Source organism: Equus asinus, chromosome 3, assembly GCF_041296235.1.
Source record: "Equus asinus isolate D_3611 breed Donkey chromosome 3, EquAss-T2T_v2, whole genome shotgun sequence".
Lineage (NCBI taxonomy): Eukaryota > Metazoa > Chordata > Mammalia > Perissodactyla > Equidae > Equus > Equus asinus.
In genome coordinates, this window is record NC_091792.1 from 104,528,023 (window position 1) to 104,541,656 (window position 13,634).

The 13,634-nt window shown below is 35.1% G+C and overlaps 1 protein-coding gene across 5 annotated transcripts in view; it reads left to right on the forward strand.

The window, feature by feature from the left end:
• Positions 1-13,634, forward strand: part of ANKRD17 (ankyrin repeat domain 17) — a 163,186-nt gene that overhangs the window by 11,710 nt on the left and 137,842 nt on the right. The window contains exon 1 of one of the 5 annotated variants that reach the window (XM_044766123.2): positions 6,356-6,424. The exons of the other annotated variants lie outside the window; for them this stretch is intronic. The gene's annotated coding sequence lies outside the window, so the exon portion shown is untranslated. Of the gene's footprint in view, positions 1-6,355; positions 6,425-13,634 lie in introns of those variants that run through there. 5 annotated transcript variants of the gene reach the window in all.

Genomic DNA, 13,634 nt, shown 5'->3' on the forward strand with positions numbered 1-13,634 from the left:
AACTTGTCCGATGGCTTTTGTAAACTGCCATAAAATATGCCCATTGAGATTTTGATTGGGATTACATTGAAATTTGAATTAATTTGGGGAGAAATAGATTTATATTACTGAGCATTCCCATTCAGAAACATGGCATGCCTCTGTTTTTTCAGGCCCTTCATCTGTCTTTAATAAAATTTTATGGTTTTCGTATAGGTCTTGCACATTTCTTGTGGAATTTATTAGTAATTATTTTATAATTCTTATTGCTATTGTGAATGGTGTTTTTCTTCCATTACACTTTCTAATTAGTTATTGTTGGAGTATAGGAACCTGTTGATTTTGATACTCGATCTTGCGCATATGGCCGCTAAGCTGAATTCTCATATTATGTCAGTTATATTGACTCTAAGAAATAAGAAATTTGTCTTTTGTCTCCTCTCTTTTAATATTTATACCTCTTATTTGTTTTTCTTCTCTTAATTGCGTTAGTTTTGAACACTCTGAAAATGTTGAATAAAAGTGATAATAGAGGCTATCCTTGTTTTTCTCTTGTTTTAATGGGAATGCTATTGTGTCACTGTCAAGTATAATGCGAATATCCTTTATCAATTTAGTGTTTCTCTTTCTCTTAGCTTACTAAGTGTTATCAGAAATATGCCGAATTTTATCAAATGCATTTTTGGCATCTATTGAAGTGATCGTTTCTCCCCCTTCCCCCCAATCTATTCATGTAATGAATTGCAATAATAACATTTCCTAATATTAAACTCTTTGGAATACAGAATATGAGGTAGCATTCTTTTAATACATTGTTGGATTTGATTTCCTTAACTTTTTTTTCTTTTTTTTTTTTTTGGAGGAAGATTAGCCCTGAGCTAACTACTAACAATCCTCCTCTCTTTGCTGAGGAAGACTGGCCCTGAGCTAACATCCATGCCCATCTTCCTCTACTTTATACATGGGACGCCTACCACAGCATGGCTTTAGCCAAGTGATGCCATGTCTGCACCCGGGATCCGAACCAGTGAACCCTGGGACACTGAGAAGTGGAACATGCGAACTTAACCGCTGCGCCACTGGGCTGGCCCCTGATTTCGTTAACATTTTAATTTATATTTTCTGTGAAGATTATCTGTTTCATATAGATTTTCAAATTTGTTGGGAGAAACTAATTTTCTTCCTCACATCAGTTTTATAAAGATTTGTGCCTTATAGATTCAGTTCATATACATCCTTTTTCCTTTTAATCATATATATATATATTTTTTTTTTTTTCTTATGAGGAAGATTGGCCCTGAGCTAACACCTGTGCCAATCTTCCTCTGCTTTTTGTATGTAGAATGCTGCCACAGCATGGCTTGATGAGTGGTGGGTAGGTCTGCACCCAGGATCTGAACCTGTGAACCCCAGGTCACTGAACCACAGCATGCAAATTTAACCGCTATGCCACTGGGCCAGCCCCTATATATTGTATTTTTAACATATTTACCACTGAGATGTTAGAAAGGAGTTTGATCAAGTGCTTTATTTGATCTCTTTATAGTTTAGTTTTTTTTTTTAATGGCTTAAGTAATTTAGTACGTACCTCTAACTTGTTTATAATTTAAAAAATTTGTGGTAAACAACACATGGTAAATGGTAAAAAAAAAGTTACTATTTTAAGCTTTTAGTGTACAATTCAATAGTAAGTATGTTCACATTTTTGTGCAGCTGTCTCCAGAACTTTCTCATCTTGAAAAACTGAAACTCTATACCCATTAAACAGCAACTCATCTCTCCTCTCTTCCCTCAGCTCCTGGCAACCATCATCGTACTTTCTGTGTCTGTGAAGTTGACTACTTTAGGTACCTCATACAGTATTTGTCTTTTTGTGACCGACTTATTTTACTTAGCATTATGTCCTTAAGATTCATCCATGCCATAGTATGTGACAGAATTTCCTTCCTGTTTAAGACTGAATAATCCAGTCTATGTAGTTATCACGCTTTGTTTATCCATTCATCCATTGACGGTCATTTGGGTTGCTTCCACCTCTTGGCTATTTTACCTCTTATTTTTTAAACTTAATTCATGTATTTCAAATTTCTGTTGGTTTATGAAGGAAGATAGGAACTTAATCTTCTACTTCCAGATAGGTAATCAGTTGATTTAGCTCTTTTGTAGTCCTTCCTTTCCCACTGTTTGAAATGCTACCTTTATTTCACGTATTTAGACAATAGAACAATAGAGTGGATTGTATCTGCTCAGTATATACATCTTTACCTGTACTACTTTTGTATAACCTGAAGGCCCACATACTAAAATTAGTTGTTTGTACTAAGTAGTTTCCTGTGCTGTTTGATAGTAACTAACATCTCCAGGGTTTTATGGTTAACAAAGTAGTTTTCTGTATTTTTCGTTTAATGTAGTAAGTGATCTTTTGAAACAGTTTTTTTCCTCCTATCTCTAAGGCTCTAAGCAGGCTTGAATTCTTCTTTCTGTTCTTTCTTCCCTACCTTACAAGTTTCTACTAGAGAAGTAAAGATGTTTTTATGAGGAAGACGAGAGGAGCACCAGCAGCTTTATAATGTTCTTAGTGATTTGTGTGATGTCATTAGTCTTAACAGGGCTGTCTTTGGACTTGAACATCTCTGTACACTATTGGGGCAGGACCTACAAACTCTATGAATGTGTTCTAATTCTCTTGCATTGTCATTCTAGTGCTCTTTAGTTTTGTTTCAGTGTTTTAAAAATATATTTCAAATGAACTGGGAAATGCAGTTGATTTTCAGAAAATGCCAAAATAGAAGAGCTGTTATAAGACCTGAGGTAGATGAGTTTTAATTCTATCTGAGGGATGACACAGCTTTTAAATCAAACCTATGCTAAAGGATGCAGCAATGATACTAAACTGTGACTGGTGTTTTATTTTATACATTTATTTGTTTTTTTATATTGGAGGAATTTTAAAGAGAGATTGCATTATCTTTTTTCCCATTTTTATTAAATCATGAGTAAATGTAAACTGTAAAAATGTAAATAGTAGAGGAAGATAAGGAATAAGAGTTGAAAATTTCCCTTCTTTTCTATCCCAAGGTGTAAATTTTAAGTGTATATGATTTCATGCCTTTGTGTGTTTTCAGACATGTATCCACATGTGTATTTATGTAAACAAATTTTTGTTTTGCATAAGTGAGGTCATTATAAAAACATTCTGAAACTTTCTTTTTTAATTAATAGTCTATCATAGGTTCTTCCATATAAATACCATATGGTTTACCTTATTTCTTTCAACAACTGTGGAGTATTCCCCGGTTAGATATCATGACTTCCCTGGTTTTATCCAGTGTTTGTAGCCAGTGTTTTAGTTCTTCTCAGCGTTCTCCCATTACAAACAACACTGCAGTGGACTCTTTTTGATATATATCTTTGTGTATTATTCCTGTGGTGAAAGTGCTAGACCAAAGGTACATGAGTCTGTTTCTTTACTTCCCATTTTATTATGTGTGTCAATGCCATATTGTTTAAACTGTAGTGGTTTTGTAGTGGTTTAGTGTGTTTTAGAATGTGCTAGGTCAGATGTCAGCTTTCAAGCCCTATTCTCTCTAGATGTCACTCTCTGTTAACCGCTTGAGCCATTAAGGACCAGATGAAATATTACCTCTTCCCTGAAGGTATTCATAACACTTAGCACATTGGGTAATTATAACCGCTGTAACTAATATTTTAATGAGCGTTTACAATATGCCAGGTCCAATTTTAATTGCTTTATGTATAGTATCTCACTTAATCCCCAAAAACAACTCTAAGGGGTTGATAATATTATTATCCACATTTTATGGTTGGAAAAAAATCAAGGCAAAGAATAACTTGTTCAAGGTCACAGTAAATGATGGAAATGGAATATAAACCTGGTAAGTCTCATATCAAAGTCTGCTGTCTTAACTCCTGTAGTTCACTGCTTCCTTACTCTTATGTGGCCTCCCTAGTAATTGCCCAAGAAGTATGTTTTATATAAATTGCTCACTAGCTCATTTTATCTTGCATTTGGGTCCTCTTTACAGATCACTGTGAATGACAGCTTATTCTAATTTATGACTTACCTCTAGGTCATTATACATAAGTAGTAATAGTACTGTAACATTTCAGAGTTGGTTAGAATACCAGATAATAAGATAACCCCCCCCCCACCCCGCCAAATAAAAGACAGTCGGAGTGTAGCTAATGTTGCACTGTTCTATCTTGTTTTCCTAACTTTTTTTGTGAAGAATTCATGTGATTAATCTTGAGATGGATTTCATAGATTGTGAGTGAATAGTATACTATTCTTCACCATTTCTGGAACATCAAATCAAAATACATATCGTGTAGATGACCTCTTCTATAGTAAATTCTCAAAAGGTGAAGTGAGAACGCTGTTTTAGACCCTGCTACATCTTAATTCATGCTGTCAAGTAAGTATGACATGCAAGCTGAATCTCCCAGAGCCTCATGAAAAAGGGACATAATAATACCTTCTCTTGGTGGAGATAAAGTGAGATTATGGGTGTGGAAACATTTGTGAACTATAGGGGTTTTAACTGAACTATAAGAAAGAATGGAGAGCTTCGTGAAAATGGGGTTACTGACTAGTAAGACTGGCTATTTTTAAAAAATAAAATTAGAAATCTGTAATTTAGAAAAATCTTTGTCTCATTTTCCTTCCTAACTCCATTTAATTTGATTATTTTATTGAATTTGTAGATTGCCAGTTACACTCTTCAACTGTAATTGTGCATGTGGGTTCATTAATTTTAGGTGGAGCCAGTATTAGCATAGAGAGATTCTGTAGTGAAGATTCCACAAGTGATAATTGTATGGCTTAGATGCCCTTTTAGGATTATATTTTGGATTCATTAGATCTTTAGTATTTAAATAGAATATGTTTTTAAATTCTCCTAATTTAAAAATTTATGGTACTTTATCAAACTGTTAATAAAGAGGGAGTGATAAGAGTAATGGGAAATGCAACATTCTTTTCTTACTCTTTTATCTCCTTTTCTGAGAATGATGAAGCAAACAATATTTCTGTGACTTCTCTGCTGTAGGCTTAGCAGGTGATTATATAGTTCTAGATAAAATGGCAAAGTATCAAAGCAAAGATTTGACCATGTGGTTTTCTAGATCTCAGAACCTTTAAAACATCCCTAACTTGCTAGTGGATTGTTCTTTCACTTGTACCTTTTCTGTCTTTATTTTCTTACTCTGCCTCCATATAACCACCTCACAGCCCAAGATCCTGTCCACCTTTTGACCCAGCTTGCTTGCTCAAACCCAACTCTAGTACCTGAGTTCTTGGCCAGATCCCAGTAGTGGAATGTGTTTTAAGTTGCAAATGTGCCTTAGTATGTGGGAAGTCTTTGCATATCACTGAATCCTCTTGTTTTTATGCTAAAACATAGAAAACACAGGCTTGATATTGCAGCTTTTTGTCTTGCTATTACATGTATGAACAACTTTGTTGTGTACCCCACGGAGCCCAGAAGAACAGCTTTACTTGGCAAGAGGACCCATTAATTGGCTATCACCTTCCCTCGTTCATTCTTTTTCTCTTCGAAACCATTGGAATCTTGACTAAGAGAAAAAGCTAGTTAAGAATAATTGATTTTTATATCTGCTTTTTTCTCTCTAGAGTTATGAAGGATGTCTTATGGAACAATAAGATGTACTTAGTAAACTTTACAGCTATTTTCTTTTTTTTTTTTTGCTTTTTCACAGCTATTTTCTCATTATATGTTTAACAGCAAACTATAAAGCTTTAATTTCATTTGTTCAGGCTTATTTTGCAGTTATTGTCCTAAGTTTCCTTTTAAATTTGGTGGATTGAGCACATTCCTTTAACTTCCTTTCTTCCCAATGTCCCACTGATATTGTTTAAAGACTGCATTAAAGCACAGATCTGAAAAGCGGGAACAGATGTTATTGTATTAGTCAAACTACCTTGAAGGAAGAGCAAAAGGACTTCGTTGGCTCAGTAACTTTAGTGTGTGCTTGCATGTGTGTGGGGAAGGAGGGAAGAAGATCCAAACCCAGATTTGAATGATGTCATCAAGTACTGTTTCTCTCTAAATGTTTTTAGTCTCTCTTTTCTTTTGTATTAGCTTTATTTTCAGCCAGGCAAAGATGGCTGCCAAAGGAGAGTGGGATGGGATATTCTAGCCAGACCTGGGTCATGTGGCCACCCCTGTGGTGGCTGGGAAGAATCACCTCTACCCAGATCACATGGAATATTTTCCCCACAGACAAGAGGGATTATGTTACTAGAAAAAGGGGGTGGGGAGAAAGCATGTTGAGCAGTAAAATTACAGTTCACAGTCCACTACAGGTACCATCAGAGGACCAGGAATTTTGAAGAAGATAGAAAGTTCACGGGATCGGATTGACAGCAAAATCTCAGAGGAAACTGGAACCCAAGATACCAGAGGTAAGCTCAGGTTTTCCTAGGGGAACCTTGGAAAGGCTCCAAGCTTGGAGTTAACAAATACAAAGAACAGTAGTGGGCAATTGGGTAATAATCAAGAATTTTTTAAGGAATTATTTTCTAAAGTGCTGAGTTAGTTGGGCCTCCTTTCTGCCTTTTCTCCAGGCTAAACAGCTCTGGTGGCAATGATGCCTGCCCTCAGGCCTGAACTCTGAGAACTATTCTCTTAAGAAAGTAGACCAACAGTTTAGTAGGACATCTAATGAAATGTTGAAACCTGAGAGAGAAGCAGAGGCACTAAAGCATGCTACTCTGAGGAAAGCAGTTTTGGCGGTTCCCAGTGAGCTTGACTTCCTGTCTAGGTACCTTTCTGGGATGTCTGCTTATACATATGCCCTGCCTGCTTAAATAGTACTACTCTCCCAGTTAAGAGAGAAGCCACTTGGGGAAACAAACCCGAACAACTCAGAGCCCACACTGGCTTCCTGTACTTTCTAAACTAACTTTTATTCACCAATATAAACAGACAGGGATATTCAGATGATTGAGGAGAATCAAGATGGAAGAGGATTAAGATGAATAAAAGAACAACTAACCTCAGATATAATTCAGAAGAAAACTTCAAAGGAAAAAAGTAATTGGTATTTCATTTTAAGATTTAAGAACACGTTGCAATGATTAATCATGGTTTCACTGAAAAGGGGGCAGAGAACCAGAAAAGATTTGAAAATTATAAAGAAAGATTTTAATGGATGAGCTAAATAACAATTTAGCGTGAATCAAGACTGAATTGTTGATTTGGAGCTAAAGAGGAGAAACTCTGTTTATATGAAGCAAAAAAAAAAAAATTCTGGAAAAATTGGGACAATTAAAGAGGTATGGAAAATACATCACAAAGTTTTCACATCTGTAAATATGAGTTCTAGAAGCAGAGAACAGAACAGTGGGAAGGAGAAAAATACTGAAAGAAATAATTGAAGAAAATTTCATGAGCTGGAGAAAGATAATGAATTTCAGATTGAAAGAGCCCATCTAATACCAAGCAGGATGAATGGACAAAGATCTACATCTGGTAAAATTTCAGAACTCTAAAGATAAAGACAAAATCCCCAGTTACTGCCAGAGAGAGGGAATGAAAAATGGAAAATCAAATGATTAAGTTCTTAGCATCCTTGCTGAATGCTTGAAGACAGTGGAGTAGGGTCTTCACCATTTGGGGCAAAGTAGATTTGGACCTAAATTTTCTATATTCAGCCACACTATTTATATATAAAGACAAGTACATTTTTTACACTTGGAAAAACTATGTACCTTAATATGAAAATATTTGAGATGCTAGAGTACAATGAAATATATAATCCAAGATAGAGGATATAGTGGTAGGCTAGTGTTGGGAGGAGGAAACAGTGGTAACTACAGTGGAGATCTTGGGCCTTTGAAAAGAACTGAAGAAAGCTAGAAGAAAATTCAACAGTGTTATCAGTCTAGAATATGTGGACAATTCTCTTTCAACCAGTAATGTCTATATGACATAAAATTACATTTCCTTCAGTTACTAGTATTTACTTAGTCATGTTATAAATGTACTTAATTGATTTTTAGTTTGTAGAATTAATCTAGAAAATATACAAAATAGGCTTAATTGTAGTTATGAAGTAGAATGTGTCATAAGCCTTTATAATAAAAATAATATAACCTATAAAATAGGTTATAAAATAGGTTATAGAATATTGAAAAGATTGCAGATGTGTTGCATCTGCCTAGTTAGATAATAATACTTTTATTTATAGGGACATTCCATGGCCATGTGGTTTTTAGAAACTATCTGAGATAGAAGGAGAGGGACACATAGCGATTGAGTCCAGGAAATTGGAAAGTTGCATAGAATACAAATGTGATTATTTTATGCAGGATGCATAATTCTTGATTCACTTACACTTTTTTTTTAATTTGGTGAGGAAGATTGGCCCTGAGCTAACATCTGTTGCCAATCTTCCTCTTTTTGCTTGAGGAAGATTGTTACTGAGCTAACATCTGTGCCAGTCTTTCTCCACTTTGTACGTGGGATGCCACGACAGTGTGGCTTGATTAGTGGCGTGTAGGTCTGCACCAGGGATCTGAACCTGCAAACCCTGGGCCGCTGAAGTGGAGCTTGTGAATTTAACCACTACGCCACCAGGCCAGCCCCACACTTTCCATTTTTTATGTCAATTCCTGAATTATTTCCCTGACTCTTTTATAAAAAGTTTATTCTTAAAAATTTGGATATACTGCATTGTAAGTTTTTTCCATTCATAAATACGTAAGTGAACCAAAAAAATAAAAAAATTTGGAAATAATGGAAAATTCTGAGTCCTTTTCCCCACCAGTGCCTCTAAATAAGATGACATTTTCTCTGACTTAGTGAGACTGGGATTAGAAGCCTGGTTTGTCCATAAGGAGGAAGTCAGGTGATCAAGGAGAGCCACAGCTACTAGAGGCAGGGTGTGTCTTCTGGGAGAACTGGAAGAAGGAAGTTGGAAATAGAAATGGCCTTTTTTAATCCTTCTAAAGATGGGGCTGATATCATGTCCCTAGCCAGACAATAATATTTGTTGAATGAAGGAGTTAATGTTATTTTGATGCCATTTCAAAGGCAGGTTGGCATCCTGTTTATGCTCTACATAGATAAAATGTTTTTTGAAAGCCTAGTTTTAGGAGTGTTGCATCAGATCTTTTGGGAAGGAGATTTCTAATTGTATGTTTTTCAGATTTGATACATAGTTTCAGATTTGGTACATAGTTTTCTAAGTAAGCTGGAGTGCTAAAAAACTGAGTTATGCAAAAATATACCCTTAAAATAACTTAATGATAAGAAATATTTTAAAAGCTAAGCATTTTACTGGAAATTGTGGAATTTGTTTTAAGAGGGAGATGGTTTCCCCAAGCATACAAAAACAAATATTAAGTATAAAATTATATTTGGCAGTTCAGTTATGCTTTTAAGCATTTTGTAAGCTCTTAATGATTCACTGTCTACCCTTTAAACATTATTAACTCCCTTCACTGAGAGACATTGGCGTATATGTTCTTGAAGAGGATGGGAGTTGATAGGCTTTCTAAAAATACTTGACTTGGATAAGAAATTGGTGATGGAGGAGTTAAAAGATATGAATGTGGGTTAAATTTGATTTCATAAAGCATACTAGTGAGATATCTATTGCACACAAAAGTTTCTAATTATTGCTTTCTGTTTTCTTATATTATGTTAGTTTTTCTTGGAGACTTGTAGGAAAACTGGATTCTGAAATTTGTGGGGGATGTTGAAAGTTAATGGTAACATTGCTCCTAACATAGCTGTGTTGTGAGATATCCTCATGATGACCAAAGAGGTAGTTCACAGTTACATTGAATGAAATCTGTATTTCTTTATATATATGTATGAGGGTTGTGTTAGAATCCTGTCTATATATCTACCTTGGGAGCTTCAGTATGTCACTGGTACACTCTGAGATTCTCTTTATGTGAAGACCCCTAAAGATCCTCTCATGGTCAGGATCAGGATAGTGGAACAGGGAATGGTGCCCCATTTTGTAATTTTTGGCCTAGCTCTTGTTGGATACAGGCAATTCAATGTAATACATTTCTTAGAGATGGAATTATGAATCTGAAAGAATAGTCTTTTGGTACTTAGAATAATTGCTTGCATGCAAACCGTTCAAAATTTGTTAGGAATAGATTAGGCTAGATATAACAGAGTGTTAACAGGCATCATGAGAGACCAGACTGATTGGAGGTTGTTGTCAGGGACCCTAGACTGTCAAGGAACCAAAGAAGGAGAGCCAGTGATGGCATTGGGATTCTGAGGTTACTTTGGTGGTATTTACACCCTGATTATTTTCCATGCCTTTGATACTATCATACCATCTAATTTGAGTTTCCTGGAGCTATTTCTTCAGTCCCCTAGAATAGGACAGTTATCGTTCAGAAGAAGGGTGATAGAAATTGATAACTCTAAAAACTTGGCTTTGGACTTATGTCTTTTCTTGTATTTTGTATTTTTATCCCCAGCTTCTTTACTCTCCCCACCACTGTGCATGTATGGGGTATGTGTGTGCCAGGGTTGAGGTATGTGTTTGGTGTATTTCTTTTTGTTTGTAGATAATTCTTGCTTGAGAGCAGAAGATGGTTAATGTGTTGCTGACCAAATTGAGAGTGTTGTACTATCGGTAGATTTAGCCTATTTAAAACAACGAAAAACCAAAGCATTGAAATAAGTAATTTCTATTATATATGTGCTTGTTTTTATTTTTATTTGAAAATGTTGTATAATATAGACAAATTTGGGAGGTGAATGTGATCTAAAAACAGTAAGTGTTTTATTAATTTTTTATACATAGAACCTCTTGTGAAATACTGGAAAAAGAATGAATTCATGGTGTGACCCATCATGGGTAGAGATAAGAAATGCAAGTGTCCAACAGGCACAAGGGTCCAATAGGCACAACTGTTACTGGAGATGTGAAAAGAGGGACAAGCTGCTTTGTTTCTTTGCTTAGTATCTTACTTATATTTGGACAAGATTGTGCTTGTATTTCATTCTAGTAGGACACATCTGGATGAAATATTTTGTTTAAATATAGTAATATTTTCTGCACTGTTCTAAGAGGAGTTTTAGATTTTGTTAATTGGGTTAAAGATGTAAAAGGACTATAAATCAGAGAAGAGGAAAAAAAAATTAATAAAGATTTTGATGTTAAACTCTGTTGAGGGATCGGCCTGGTGGTGTAATGGTTAAGTTCACATGCTCTGCTTTGGGGGCCTGGGATTCACAGGTTCGGATCCCAAGCACGGACCTAGCACTACTTGTCAGGCCACACTGTGGCAGTGTCCCACATAGAATAGAGGAAGATTGGCACAGATGTTAGCTCAGCAACAGTCTCCCTCAAGCATAAAAAGGAAGATTGGCAATAGATGTTGGCTCAGGGCCAATCTTCTTCACCAAAAGAAAAGAAAAGAAAAGAAAACTCTGTTGAGAATCAGGATCAAATTTTATTGTAGGCTCTTGGAGGTGGACTAACTTTATTTGCCATTCTCTATCCATTGTTTAGTATAAAGGCTGTCAACCCAGTAAGCACACAGTAAATATTTGTATAAATGAATGATGAAAATGTTAATGATGATCTTTTAAAAAAAGAAGCTTACTAGGGCTTGTTATAGTATCAGCCTTGAAAAATTTCTTTTAAGCATTAAAATAAATTATTCTAAAATAGTTCATACCCTTCCTCACATTTAGAATATGCTACTGGATGGCCTTTGTATTATTTTATTCATGAAGTTACAATTTTATATATCCTTACTTCATCCTTTGTTACCTAAGCCTTTTAGGTATTCCTACACATATCTAGAAGCATGTCCAACTGTTATGTTTATTTTGGAGGTTCTGGTGAAGGTTTAATCATTCATATTTTTAAATATTATCATCAAAATTAGTCCTGGGATGTTATATTGATAAACTGAGATAGAAACTGTTTTGTGCTGTTTGTGTTAGTTAATAAAAACTGCTTATGTGTGACCCTGTCTTCTTTTTAGTATACATTAGATTTTTTTCTAATGATGAAAAGATTACTTTGAAATTTTATGCCTTAAAAATGAATAGTTTGAAATAATGTGGAAGGTAAACAAATAAATCTGTCCAACAGTATTTTAGTGATTTACTAATGAGAACATAATCAGAATTCTGGATCTTTAGAATACTCAATTCTGGCAGAAACTTCTTAATTTACTCCTAACTTAAAGAACCTACTAGACCTGGTTGGAATTTGTATTTTAGCAGAAGTAGGTTTTTTAAAAGGGTAGACTCCCAATTTTCTTTTCTTCAACTACATACAAATAGATAGAAATCTTCATTGTGACTTTTTTTTGGGAAATAATCAGCTGAAGTTCTTAATCTGTCGGGGGATGAATTTATGAGATTTTTTCAGTAAGGGGCAGAAGTTATATGAGAGGAGGTGTAATTTTCGTTTGAGATTTCTTGAAAAGTCGAAATGACGGGAAGTAAGGATAAACCTAGAAAGATGCTTCATAACTGATGCTGATTTCTGATCTTGGTTTTTAAATATTGTATCATTAATACTTAATATTTGTAAGGAAGCAGGCAGTCTTATTCATTGTCAGAGTATAAGTTAGTTCAACTTGTTTAGGGGGCAGTTTGATAGCATAAAATTTTAATTATATGTACTTAGCACGAAATTTGCCACACAGTTATATTCAGGCACGTGCAGTGTGTGAGTGCTCTTTCATTGGGCATGTTCACTGCAGCATTATGAAATGACCGAAACAACACGACTGCTTATCAGTAGGGAACTGATTAAATTGTTGTACAGTTCTTCAGTGAAAATTTAAGCAGTTGTCAAAATCAAAGAACTAGATCTATGTGTGCTCATCTGAAAGAATTTTCATAGAGTATTAAATTTTAAAAGTGGAGATGTAGAAAATTATGCCTATTCTGCTTCCATTTGTATAACCATAATCTTTACACTAAGATGTGCTTCGTATATGTAGGTTATTTCTAGAAGGATACACTCACTGGTTGTGTCTTAGGAGTTGGTGAGTGGTAGGTTTACTTTTCCCTGTATTCTCTTTTATATGTGAATGTTTTCCACGTACATATATTACTTCATAGATAAAAACCGTAGTTAATAAAAAAGAAAGTAAACTGTGGAGATAATGAAAAGAATGTTACTGTGGTACACTGGGCATACATCTAGACCCTCAGTCATAGTGGCATGATTAGTTTAGGGGAAATAGTAGGTAAAATCATGGGGATAGCATTTTTAGTATATGGGCTTTCAAAAATTTGACCAGGTTTTATTAGCCTTTTAATTTAAATACTTTTTTTTTTTTTAAGATTTTATTTTTCCTTATTCTCCCCAAAGCCCCCTGGTACATAGTTGTATATTTTTAGTTGTGGGTCCTTCTAGTTGTGGCATGTGGGATGCTGCCTCAGCATGGCTTGATGAGTGGTGCTATGTCTGCGAAACTCTGGGCTGCCGAAGCAGAGCGTGCAAACTTAACCACTTGGCCACAGGGCCGGCCCCTTAATTTAAATTCTGTTTAATTCTTTGATATTTGTATCTCATTTAGGCTTGGTTCAGGCTGTTTTACACTTGGGTTTCATAATTCTGCTAAAATAAAACTTATAGCGTAGAAAAGAGAAAATTTGAGACTATTC